Genomic DNA, 14,169 nt, shown 5'->3' on the forward strand with positions numbered 1-14,169 from the left:
TTCCCACACATCTAAGATAAAAGTAATAAAGGTTTCATATTTGATGAGCTAAAGCTGGCATCTTAACCAAATACTTGCCCATCTACACTCTAAAAGAGAGAAGATGCCAAAATTTCAAGTTCTTAAACATTTCAAACTATTCTGAAAGATCGACCAATGTATGCAATATATCTACACTAACACAAGTTTAGTAAAATTACTGAAAAAGAAGTAGTGTAATAGAAACTAGTTCACATAGGATTGCTCTCCTCTGACCATTTTCAAAGTTTGGGATGACTTCCTCTATCCTCATCAGTTTCCTACTGCTATTTGCCAATGTACACACATAACTAAAACTTTTAAGGACACCCCATAAATGGGCCAAAACATCTGTGCTTAGTGTAGCAAACTATTGTTGCAATTCAGTATAGTTTCTACTACATTTCTCTAATTTGCCATTAAGAATCCATTAGAGTAAACTGCACTGTCACTGATTGAAATCTCTTACCACACACTGAAAACCTAAAGGCATAACCAACTTTACTAATAATTCCTCTACAAACCCAAAAACTTAAAGGTCAGGTGTATTTTATTTTCTCCAACCTGGTCTCCTAAAAACAAATCACAGATATATTCCCCTTCTGCAATTTAATTACCCTCTGGAGATGGCGGGTTAGAGTTGGAGGGTGTCATTTAGCAGCCTCTGGGGAACTGGAACCTCTTTCATTTGCATTGCTTCTTTGTAACAAGAATTCAGACAGACTGCCTTTTTTTCTCAGAAAAAGGTCACAGTCTATCATTAGAAGCTTGACCGAGAAATGGTAACATGGATATTTTTAATGATAAAAGTTAGAGACATTGAAAACCAATAACTATTGACATTTAAAGTATTCATTTTTAAAACAGAGGGCACTATGGTGTGTCATTAGCACGTTCCTCATTATTGGGTTTTCATCCATTTACAGAATCTCTGGGTCAGAAGGGGCAATAAAGGTCATTGTGTCCAACTACCACCTGATGCCTCGAAAATTTTCCTTCCTCTGTGGTACTGTCTGATCTGTATTCTAATAAATTACTTTTATAATCAGTGAAGAGCCAAGTCTTTACAATTTATATCAAATCTTCAACTTTATGCATTGGCCTTATCACCTTTGTTTTATTTAAACCCTAGAAAATAGTATTTTTAAAACTTCATAATTTTCACTTTGAATTCCTTCAACTCCTTTCTCCACTGGGCATTAATTTCTGGTTATTTTTAAAATGTCTTTAATATCTTGAAATGCAATTAAGTCAAATAAGCATGTGTTTTATTTCCTTGTTTATTAGAGAACTGATTAAAATATGCACCATTCAGATCTTTCATTAACATGTTTTCAAGAATAAATGTTTTCTTTGTGTCCACAAAAAAGAATATCTCAATAACGTGTATATAAAATGTGAGTAACATTCTGATGACAATAATTACTGTGAAATTCACTGCAATGATGATTACAGATTCAGTTCATATAAAGTCTTATCCTGAGTTCACCTGCCTTTCTTCTTCTATTATCTATAATCATGTTTCCCTTCTCTTTATGGTTCTCCATTTACCTCCAGATGTAAACAATTGATTAGTGTGGTGAGTGATTTTAAACAGAAACCATTTTTGCCAGGGGATGAAATGGCAATAATTCTAGGATTAGAGAGGTTTTCCTACACTTAAAATGCACCTAAATAATCCAGAGCCTCCCAAACACAGACCACTTATGCCTTAGTGTGAGCTCATCATCACCAGTATCCTCAGAAGCTGAGAGCATCTTAGGTTTTTCATTGATTTGACAAATATTTGCTTTGATTCCACTCAGTTCCAGATGCTGTGCTAGGTATTTCGTTTACCAAGAGAAATTAAACATAGGATCCAACATCAAAGAGCTCTTTCAAATGGAGGAAGACAGACATGCTTAGTAAAGAAAATAATAGTGGTGTGCATAGGTGACTACGGGGGCAGGGAGCAGCTGTACCCACCCCCAACGGGGAGTAATTAGAGGAGCCAACCTCACTGAGTTTGAAAGGACAAACTTGAGGCAGTAAAGATAAGTGAGGGAGGAGAGGGGGTCTCATCTTATCTGGCAACTGTGGGTCCCTTTTAGACCTGGAAATAACATTTGATATCATCTAGTTCAACCAACCTCTTCATTTTGCAGATGGGAAATTCAGTATTTTGGGGAGACATTAATCTTTACAATGTTTTTTAGAGACTGTTAGAAGGCAAACATTATGTCCATTTTTACAGAAAAGAATATTAAGCAAGCGTATAGGAAGTGTCACCTACAAACTGCCACTTGCCATCTACCTCTACAAGGATCAAATTATGAGCCGCTGTGGCTGCTGACCTTCAAGCTCCCTGAAAGGAGGTCAGGGTGGAGATCAGGAGTGAGGCACTCTGTGCTCTGGGAAAAACTGGCAGAACAGGCCACCAGATAGTTAGATATTTTCAGGAGACGATTTTATGAGCCCAAATCTTGCATCTTCTCATATCTAGAAAAGCATTAAAATCCTTCATGGTGACGTCTGCTCCTCATGACTAGCAGTAACCTTCACAAGACAAGCAGAAACTTTCTGCCAAAAAATATGTGCTTGATTGCATGTACTCCCCCTTCACCAAAATCACATATATACTGACCTTCCCCCCTACCTCTTCAGAGCAGTTTCTCAGAGCTATCTGAAATGCTGTCCCCCAGGCTATAGTGCTCATTTTAACCCAAAGAAAATTTAACTTATGACTCTCACATTATGCTTTTTTTTTCAGTAGACAGAAATAACTTACCAAAAGGCCCCACAAAAATATTTGATGAATGTGAACACATATCTCAAGTCAGATATCTCTCACTCAACTAGTTATGATAGGAGAAAGGACATTATTTCTATGCCAGAAAAACAGAGCACTGGGCTGAGAATTGAGAGCCCTGAGACTAATAGTTCTGTGACTTTGAACAGGCTCTTTACGTTTCCTCACTTATGAAATGAGTTGGTGGCATGAAACAGCCTAAAATTCTAGGGCCATGTTGTCAGACTGCCCCAGTTCACAACACTGTGCACCAAAATATCTGTTGCTTGAAAATATAAAGGTTCTAGAGTCTCCCCCAAATCATCTGAGATTAAATGTCCCCTTTCATTAAGTTTTTGGTCCCTAAAATTTTTAATTCCATGCTTCCTCTTTATCCAGACTTATATGTATTTCTTTTTTTTTTTCCAGAATCTCCTAAATTGCCTGAGCTATGATTAAGCATTTAGAAGATTCTCAACAAACTTATCCCATAATGAAAAAGCACTCTGAACAAACTTGTAGCTGTGGAACTTAAAAGCACTAAACTGCAATATTTCAAACTCGAAACCATAACAATCCACCATCAGAGGGAAGTAAAAGCAGCCCAAATGTGAAGGAAAATGGTTAAATATTAATATGATGAGGTTTAAATTACAGGTCTGAAAATTCACCTGAGAAATTTTTCTTCTCGGTTCATAGAAAAGTCAAAGCCATGTTAAGACAGATTATCTCTATCAAACCCTAATTTCACACATTATTTCCTGTTTTTTAACTACCTCCTCCTTTTCCTATTTATTTACTAAATATCCTTTAAGTTTCCATGTTCAAAACCCAATGGCAAAATAAAACAGAAAAAGTCAAGTTACTTGTTTGTTTTGTTCTTTATTTATTTGATCGGGTGGGTGGGTAGGTAGGAGGTTTTGGGTTGTTTGTTCATATACAGAAATTTTTTTCTCTAATATTACAATAGAGGGTTCAAGATATAAGAAAAGGCTATCATTTGATGAGCTCTTTAATTCCTCCTGGTATGCCAGCATTAAATTAATGCCCAGTTCTTTAATATGTTTAATGTGTTCTCAGTCAATTCAGTTTTCAATATAGTGATTGATATTGACTTAAAGTACTAAACTTTTCTGTATTTGTTTCACCTACTTTATAAGACCTTATTTTCCTTGGAATATCTTTGAGATTGTGTCCCACAAAAATCAATACTGTAATGAAATTATTCTATAAATTTATTTATTTTACGTTCATGTTATCCCTGAAAACAATTACATTCAAGTCTATGGAAGGTTTAATGTGGGTGTAAAACCAATCCCTGAAAACCTTAATAGTAAAGAGATTTCCATATACTGAATCACTACTGTAAGAAGCTTATTCATTAGAGCTAGTATTACAATATTATGTATCGACTGCATTTGTTTTATTTAGTTCCATTTATATAATCTTCACCATCCATCAACATAAAAATGTCTGTTTCAACTTCCCTTTTAATTCTTTCTGCTTTAGAAATCTCTGCTCATCCCACTATTCCACATTTTACCAAATAGAACCTACACATTTTTCACCCATTTCACTATTTACATTCACTTACATTTATTTCCAATATATTTCAATACCACTTCACTATATATTATGTTTAAAAAAAAAATAGTAAAAGCAATGCACTACAAGCTCACTGTCCTTCAAGAATATACAAAGTACCTGAAGAGGCAGGGCATAAATTAATGAGATAGTTACTGCATTAAAAAGTAGCAAATGAAAACCTTTAAAAGGAATGTGACAGGAGTTCTGGTTTCAGATACTGAAATAGGAGACTTGTGAACTTACCTCCTCCCATGGACCCACCGAATCTTCAGCTGCACATGGAACAATTCCCTCTGAAAGAAATCGAAAAACCTACTGTCATCTACACATGGGGCAAATGAGAAAACGACGCACATTGAAACACGTAGGAGGGGCTGAAACACAATCTTGCCACAAACCTCACCCCAGCACAGCGACACACAACAGGGAGGGAACTCCCCACTCCCAGCTGCCCCCTGAGGAGCGGAGGGTTTGGGCCCCACACCTGGTACCCCAACTTTTACGTCCCGTTCTCCCTGCTTCCACGATCACCAATTTAGATTCAGGACACTGTAGCCTCCTTGTTCACTGTCACTACTTCTAGTCTCTGTTCCTCTGCTATCACTGTTATTTTTCTTGTTTTGAAGCCTATATTGTCATCTTAAGTCCTTCTGTACCCTGGCTTAATCAGTGGACCCTAGAAATCTTTCCTCGCATCCTGAATTAGATACCTTTACTGGATTCTTGAAGGACTTCATGTTTACCATTATTTTGCACTTAAAAGACCTCTTAATCATCGTCTATTCACCTGTGTGACTCCTCCTTCAGTCTCTCAATGACCTGAAGGTAAGGACTGTGTCTTCTTGTCCTCTGTATTCTTGACACATAATATATTTCCTGACTTAGGACATTGAAGGTACTCATAAATATTTGCTAAATGAATGAGTCACTGAATCCTGTACCACTGTCTTCCTATTCTCATCACAGGTGATAGGGTTCAGGACAAGCTGCTCCAAAATACGGCACCTTGGCATATTGAACATTTCAAGCTGAAAGAATTTGAGAAACAACCAGTGCAGGAAGGATTCTCTGACCTTCTCCTGAGGCAGGTTATAAGACCCTCAAGTCTGAAGTGCCCTCCCTACACCCAGAGGAAAGGAGAGTCCTTATCTCTGGAGACAGAGGGACACCAAGAGCAATCGGAACAAACAGGCCTTGCTGTTCCCCCTGTTCACTGCCTTTAGCTCGTACCCTTTTTCAGCCCATCACATTTTTCCACAGCTCTTCATCAAACCTCACACAAAAACACTCAGATTTAACGACTTATTTGGTTCCTCATTTCCTTATGAAGGCTCCCAGGTCACATAAAACTTATATTAAATAAATGTGTATGCTTTCCTCTTGTTAATCAGGGGCCTCAGCCGAGAATTCAGAAGGGTAAAGGAAAGATATTTCCACACATACACACAGGCATTCTCCAACTTCCCTCTTTCCTCAGGAACTTGAGCACCTGAGTATCAATGCTCTTTACTCCACTCATTTCCTCATCACTTTGCCTTTACAAAACACCACCTTTTCTCACTTGGATTTATTTAAACCTCTCTTAATTTTCTCCACTACATCCCTTCTTCTCCAAAGCACCTGGCCCAGTGTCGTGAACTTAAGAGGCGCTTGGGAAGTACATATGCTAATGAGCAGAATAGCATCAGGCTCCAGAGGTAACGGACAGTCTCCAGAGGTCTGGGGCTGACCTGGTTGTGCATCACACCTCAGTAAGTCATCTCCGCTGCCATGAATGCAAGTCTCTTCACCAGTTAGAACTCTCTCATTGAATATCCATTCTTTCTTCTCCCTTCTTATACCCTTTTTCCTTGGGATTTCCAGGGAACTAAGCAAACAACAGCCAAATCCCAGTATCACTAGAAACAGCACTGATGCACAGTTATAAACTTTGTGGCTTCACTTTCTTTGTGTCTTCAGAAAGCTTAACACTCAGTCACTACATGTACTGGGTGGCATTATTTGCTCAAGTTTTCACCCCTCCATATCCTTATCATGGTTCACCGTTGGGTAAACCACAGCAAACGCTACAATGCCCCAGTGCAGGTGGGCTTGGCCATGTGACTTGCTTTCACTGAGAGAATGTGAGTGGAAGCAAAACTATGTCAATTCTCAGCTACAAGCATCACGTGTTTCTGTTTTTCCCTGTGAATTTATGGCATCCTCCACAAGAAGAACAAGCTTCAGATAGCCACTGACCTCAAAACAAAAGACCTTTGCAGCCGACCTGAGCTCAACACACAGCCTGAGACAGAACCCCATTAGCTAACCAGCAGAACAATGACCCAGAAATAAATCACTGTTATTTTAAACCAATGAGATTTAGGGTTTGGTTGCTAGGCTGCATTACTGCTAAACCAGACTGATACACCTTGCTTGAGGTATGTTCTGATTTATAAACCACTGGGCTTTAGCCAGTGAACTACCGTATAAGAGCAGAATCCTGTTTTTAAAACAGATGTTCAATCTAATAAAGATATTAGAAATATCTCAAAAAAGGAGAGGTCCATATTTTACAACTCACTAGAGTTTTATGATGCTTTGGATTGGTTATTGTTCCTGCTGCTTACCAGGGTTGGTACCGATCATTCTCTTCTATTAATTGATATGGCTAAGGTCCTATCGGCCATCTTTCTCTTCCTGAATGCATTTAGTCATAGTCATGATTAGAGCCTTCTTTATGTGGATGCTCAGCTCAAATGGTACCCATAAACTTCAGCTGCATTATATCTTCACTGTTGAAGTAAAGCTTTTTAAGATTTGTGAAGAGCCATAAAGAATATGATTGGCATATACATGATATATAGTGATGAATTGAATATGGAAAAATACCCACATTTTTAGGCAAAGAAGGTATAAAATTGACTAAAAACATTTTGAGGTTAAAGAAAAAGCTTAAGGTCCTAATCCCTGACATCATTAAAGCTGTTTTTTTCTTTCTTATTTTTATTCCAAATATAGGTTCACATTCCACATAAAATTAGGACTCAGGTAGCCTGGGAATTAATAAACAGATGGGAAACTCAGAGTCCAAAATTGGAATCTTTATTCAGCTTCTGCTACTGTATCATACTTAAAATTTTGCTCTTTCATCTCTACAATGAGTTGAGTTGGCAAAACATGCCAGTCAGCAATGTTTAAGCTATTTTAGAGCCAGCTTTTAGATATCTCAGAGGTAGTTGAAAAACTCTCAAAATATTGAATAAAAAGCTATCTTTAGTTCAATTTAACTTATGATTTAAGCATTAAAACATATAAAAATTTTAGGGACTTCCCTGGTGGCACAGTACATAAGACTCCACACTCCCAATGCAGAGGGCCCAGGTTCAATCCCCTGTCAGGGAACTAGATCCCACATGCATGCCGCAACTAAGAGTTTGCATGCCACAGCTAAAAGTTCACATGCCACAACTAAGGAGCCCGCCTGCCACAACTAACACCCAGTGCAACCAAATAAATAAATTTTTTTTAAAAAAAATATAATAATTTTTGAAAGGTTGATTGTATGTGATACAGTAAATCTTAGTAGGAACAACCCAAATTTTAGAAACAGTCATGAATTTCCTCTTACTTCAAAGCTGAATAACATTTGGAAAGCTGCTCAACATTTTCAAGCCTTGGTTTCTTCATCTGGGAAACATAATAACAAAAGTACCTGAGGACTTTGTGAAGATGGAAGCAGGAGACACACATGAACATTGTATCAAAGCACCAGTTTCTGGCACAGCTACAGCCCAACAAATGAAAACTAGTATTTATTAATAGTGGAGCAAAATCACAAAACAACAATAAGGTATACAAAATTTGAAGCTTATGTGTTGTGAGAAATGGAGCTACTTAACGAGGTAAATAAGTAAGATTTATGTGGCTTCTGGGATTGATTGCTCTCATATAATTATTGAGTTTATCTTTGTTACAGCTGGGGAACAGGAGAGCAGATAGACAGAAGGACCCTGTTTGAAACACCTTCTTAAGGAATCAAGAAGAACAAAATAAAACACACAGGGTCTCCAATTCCAAATGCATTACAAGCACTGGTGTCATCACAAACCAAAGTTATCAGGATCGTCTGACCTGTTCAACAATCGCCTCCTTATTCAACCACATGCTCCAAGCCCAGCTCCACCTAATTCTCATCGCCAAACTGAAAGAACAGTCATCTTTCTCATAACATTAATAATCGTAACCTTCAACATTGAACACCTACTCTGTGCCGGGTACCATGCTACCTACCTCACATATTTTTAGATCTCTCAACCAAGCTGAAGCTAGAATTCCAATTTTAAAGAGGAAGAAATAGGCCATCAGAAAGGTAAAGGTTCCCCAGTGTTACACAGAAAATAAAGAACAGAGCAGGGATTAAAACCCAAGTTAATCTGACTCCCCAATTCATGTTTGTTCTAAAGTCTGTGACATTAATGGTACAGTCACAGTATGCTACAGTCTGGGGCTGGAAGGAAGCTGAGACCTCATCTGATCCAAGCTGCTTTTTATAGATCTAAATTCCAGATCAGAACACCCAAGTGACTTATCCAAGTTCACAAAATAGGAAGGGACAAAACCAAGGTTAGAATTCTTTCCACATTATCCTTCTGCCTCCTTCAGTAAAATTCTACTATAAAGGCACACATTCACAAGCCAAGCTATGCTATGTTTCCATGACTCCCAGGCTTCAGGTCTGCCTCTCTCTCTCCCTCTCTTCCTTTCTTTCTGTTGCACGTGCACGTGCGCGCACACACACACACACACACACACACACACACACACACAATGTGGGGAGAACTGAACTCTGCTACTGCCAGGTTACGCCACTGAAACCTTGTGAATAAAGTCAAAAATTGGCTATAAAATTTCTCATATGGTACTGAGATGACTATTTTTTGAGAAACTGCATTTACTTATTCAGTGGACTGTGACGAAATTTCAGGCAGTTAGCACAGTTTTTATAAACTCCTGCTTGGAAGTCAGGAGGATGAGCTCCTGGGCCTCTATCAACTAGGTTCTTTATATGAAGGCCCAAAAAGGGAGAGCAAGCTTTCAGCTTTTTTGCATGATGTTTCAAAAGACATTTTTCCCCAACAGGATGAGCACATACCATAAATTCTAGACTAAAACCCAGATATTGAGCGAACTGAAACAAAGGCAACATGAAAAAGTGGTTCTAATAGTAAAGGCTTGATGCACCTTCAAATGAATTTGTTCTGAATAATACATCAAGTATCTAAGAACTCATATCTTAAGCTATTTTTAAAAATACATTGTAAAGTGCAAAGCATCAAGAAAAGCAGTGATGTTCCCTGACATTTAAAGAGGCTATCAAAAAAAAAAGTTTAAAAATTTTTGGACAAATACAGAAGAGAACCCCTGACAAGAACTTTCTTGCTGTCAGATGTCTGAAATTCAAAGACATAAGCCTGTGCCAGTAGTACCATGGCTGAGATTGCCGCCACAAAAGTACCTCTGAGAGAACTGTACCCAGAAGTAAGTATGTAAAAGAAAAACGAAAGCACAGTCAACTGACAGACTACAGGCCCTGACATATACATCAATAGCTCCAACCATCCCTCTGAGCAATGGTAGAGACATATCAATATTGTAACTGTGGATATTTAGAAAGAGCTACCTGTTGCTTGAAGGAAGTTATTCACTGGTCTTAAAACAGCTCAGAAAAAGAATCAAAAGAATTTACAGCTTCTAAAGCAGAAATTGGTAGCTCAGAATACAGAAAGCTGAAGGGACTTTAGCCCATGATTTGACAGAGATTTATAAAGTTCCATAAAATGGTCTGGGTATACAGGAATATATACTCTTAAGGAAATATGCAATATCATATGAAATCATTTTTAACGTTATAAGAAGACAGCGTCCATTAAAGATTCAGTCGTGAGCAAGAGACCCTTTCTAGGGTCCCTTCAAATGATGCACATCTTACCAAAGTTTTTCTTAATATACCTTTGCCTGTCAGTATACCCCCATGTCACAAAGTGCTCCTTGTATGCTTTTGATCTCCTGTCTCTTATTATAGTTGTCTAAGGGTAAAACTACACTATGAACTTCTTGAGTGAAGAGAATGTGTCTTAGACATCTCTCTCTCCCCAAGGCTAAATAATGCTCCTGGCACATAATATATGGTAATTAACATTTGCTAAACTTTAAAAATGGCTCTCACATAGCAAAGTCTGTTGAAAACATCAATAGATCTTTGATTTTCTTCTCACACTATCAAATGAAATCACAAGTTGAGTCTACAGAGTTCATGGAATGGGTAGCACCATGAAAGGGGCCAAGATTCCTTTTCAGACACCTATAATTTATTCCCAAGAATGGCTGAGTGCTACAAAATGTCTCTGTGTTATTGACTTCAAGTGACTAATTAGAGGCAATTTCTTATGAGGTCATCTGTATAGAGTAATTCCCATAAATTCAATTCTATCACCCTCTATCCATGTGGCACTAAGTGCCTGGATAGAGCTAGCACAGACAATGATGATTCAGAGGCACCATCAAAATAAATCCCTGCAATAAAGGTAATTTCCCAGGGCCTCTATTAAACCAAACGCCAAAAAAATCACTAAACATAAAGGGGAAAACTGACAAATTAGACTACATCAAAAGCGCCACTAAGAGAGTAAAAGGGCAAGCCACAGGGTGGGGGAAAGTATTTGCAACATATATAATATAAAAATAATTCTATAAATAGTTTCCATAAGTCAATAAAAAAAAACAAGCAGCCAAGCAGAAAAATGAGCAAAAGACTTGAATGGGAGATTAACGATAGATAGATATATAGATCCAAATGACCAATAAGCATATAAACAGGTACATTAGTCATCAACCAAATTCAAATTAAAACCACAAAGAGATACTACCACAACCTGAAAGAATGGCTAAAAAGAAAATGATAGGCAATTCCAAAAACTGAGGGGATGTGGAGCAGATGAATTTCGCATGTACTGCTGGTAAACCAGGATGGAAAACAACCTGACAATATCTACTAAGATGGAAGGTACATATAACCCAGATGCAGCAATTTCTCTCCTAGGTATATATATATATATCTTCTGCATTCCAGTTTAAACTACATCAATATTCCTGGTTGCTTGCAAAGATATAAAAGTGAGTTCTTCTAACATAAAAATTTCCAGGGTAGGGGCACTGAAGTTGAGGACCTTCTAAAGCAACAACTTGGTTTGCCAATATTCAACATCACTCTTAAAGAGACAAGCAGTCTCTACTGTTTCAGATGTGGTGAGAGTGACTTAGGTACAGGCTTGACCTGAGATGAGGACTCCTCAAGAGTCTTACGATGAGAACAAACTAAATCCGTGGTCAAGAAGCAGGTGTGGAATCCTTTGATTCTGATAAGTGCAAAGATTTGTTGGTTGGGGCATTTTTTATTCTTCAGATGACTTTGTTGTTAACTAAGAGGAGTCTTGCAGTTAAACACAGTTCTGTTCCCAAAAGATGAGGGTCAATGATCAGAAACAGTGGAGGACACAAGCCACTGACTAGCCTGCACTAGCACATATCAATGACTGCTACTAGCAAGTCTAACTGCAAAGAACACCGCAGTCGGAAATTCTGCTAAACCTGTTCAAAGAAAGACGTAGGTGAGTGGTACAACCTGGTGCGTGCTCATCCCTGGTTAAAGCCTACACAGTAAATAAGTTCTATTAATGAAATTTTAGGCATCAGTAACCTAAGCAGCTGCAACCCTCAAATACTTTGGACGGCGGCTAGAATACATCTAGGTACCGCTGAAATCACCACGACACCTGTACTTCGCTGAATCTCAGTGACCATTGTCTGTAAACCACACCATTATTTTATGTCCTGCTAGAAAAGAGGGGAAAATATTGCCAGTTAAACAATAATAGACCATCTGTTGTCAGACCTATTCCAATTTAGAGATGATAAAATGTGGAGGGGAAATGTGTTTTAGAATCATGAAACATGGTAAGTTTCCCAGTTTACCAGGTTCCAGCATGTCCCCTACCTCACCTCCTAAGAGCTGGGAATTCTATTTGCCTTTCCAGTGTCTGCATAAAACAAGGATTTAGCTACATCTGTTTCTATGAAACCACTATTGTTAATTTTCTGTATTGCTTTTCCCTGAAGAAACTTATTCTCTCCTTTCTTTGTTGTTGTTCCCCATGTTCCCAATTATTCTAAATTCCCTTACAGGTATCACATTGTGTTCTTTGAACAAAGAGATTATGTAAAAACAACAAGGTAAATAACATGTGTGTCACGTTAAGTTAAATATTTTAACTGATTTAAATACTTTTGAGAAAAGTTTTTTAAATGGCTGCCAAAATAGTAAGAGTACAGAGACAATATTAACCTTGAGTGTGATAAACCAGCTACAATTCAGAAATGTGGGTTGCTCCTTAGAGCTTTCTCTTAATCCTCAGAAATATCATACACAGAACTTAAAAATGCAAAACACAAAATTCATTCTTTGGGAATGTCCTCAGGATTGATTTCACCCAATTCAGATTTTATGTATGCTGAATGATAAAAGTATCATTATTAGGGCTTCCCTGGTGGCGCAGTGGTTGAGAGTCTGCCTGCCAATGCAGGGGACACGGGTTCAAGCCCTGGTCTGGGAGGATCCCGCGTGCCGCGGAGCGGCTAGCCCCGTAAGCCACAATTACTGAGCCTGCGCGTCTGGAGCCTGTGCTCCACAACAAGAGAGGCCGCGATAGTGAGAGACCTGCGCACCGCGATGAAGAGAGGCCCCCACTTGCTGCAACTAGAGAAAGCCCTCACACAGAAACGAAGAGCCATACACAGCCATAAATAAATAAATAAATAAAATTAAAAAAAAAAAAGTATCATTATTAGTCGCCTAAAAACCAAGATGAAGTATTCATTAGTTGCTTTATGTTGTACCTATGCTATGCCTTCTGCAGCTTTTACTTAGAAAGGAAAAACTGAGTATGATAAAAATGAAAAACAAAGAAGGAAAGAGAGGCAGAGAGAGAAAGGAAGTGGAAAGGAGAAAAGGAAAGGAAAGAAAGAAAAAGAGAGAAGAGGAAAGGAGAGGAAATAAAACCAAAAAAAGAAAGAAAAGAGAGAGAGAGAACAGAAGAGACTGTTTTGGTGAAATAGCTTGATAGATTTTCCTGGAACTTTAATTTTTCAGGGTTTGCATTTCTACTTGTATATAATAAAAGAATTTTACAGTTTATACATCTGAAATCCCCACTGGATTGCCGGCAGAGGCTGTCTTCTTATCTGTGTTTGCCCAGCCTTGGCATTGTGCACAAGGGGACATTTGGACTCATTAGTGATGATTCATTGGTAAGTGCATACAATTTCTGTTAGGCTTCTTCTTTTATCTTATTTATGAAAACAAACTTGTTAAATGTTTTTGTTTAGTCATTATCGGGGTTTATTTGTTTAGTGTTTTTCAAATATTCATGAACATTTTTGTTTTTGAAAACAGGAATAAAATAGTAAAATAGGCAGAGGACATTTGAAGAAAGAACATTTGAAAAGAAAAGGAGAAATGAGCTCTGAACTGCAAGAGGGATGGCGTTAATATGAAGGAATTAGTCCTCACAGTGTGCAAAGAAAGGTATCAAATCAGCAGTTAAGGCTTTATTCTGAAAAGAAGGTAGGTATAAGCTGAAGGACACTAGAGCAATGAAAAGTGCTTGGGAAAATAAGTAAGTTGAAGAAAGATAAAGGAACCAATATTAGGTGAAATTGATATTAGAACAACTTTTAAAATCTAAGAATTCCAGAGCTGG

At 37.9% G+C, this 14,169-nt stretch overlaps 1 protein-coding gene across 7 annotated transcripts in view; it reads right to left on the reverse strand.

Annotated features, from left to right (window-relative positions):
- Positions 1-14,169, reverse strand: part of METTL4 (methyltransferase like 4) — a 526,668-nt gene that overhangs the window by 167,172 nt on the left and 345,327 nt on the right. For all 7 annotated transcript variants that reach the window (XR_003793143.1, XR_003793141.1, XR_003793139.1 and 4 more), the window contains exon 11: positions 4,616-4,665. The gene's annotated coding sequence lies outside the window, so the exon portion shown is untranslated. The remainder of the gene's footprint in view (positions 1-4,615; positions 4,666-14,169) is intronic.

This window comes from Monodon monoceros, unplaced genomic scaffold (genome assembly GCF_005190385.1).
Source record: "Monodon monoceros isolate NGI ecotype Baffin Bay Population unplaced genomic scaffold, NGI_Narwhal_1 Super_Scaffold_1, whole genome shotgun sequence".
NCBI classification, from domain to species: Eukaryota; Metazoa; Chordata; class Mammalia; order Artiodactyla; family Monodontidae; genus Monodon; species Monodon monoceros.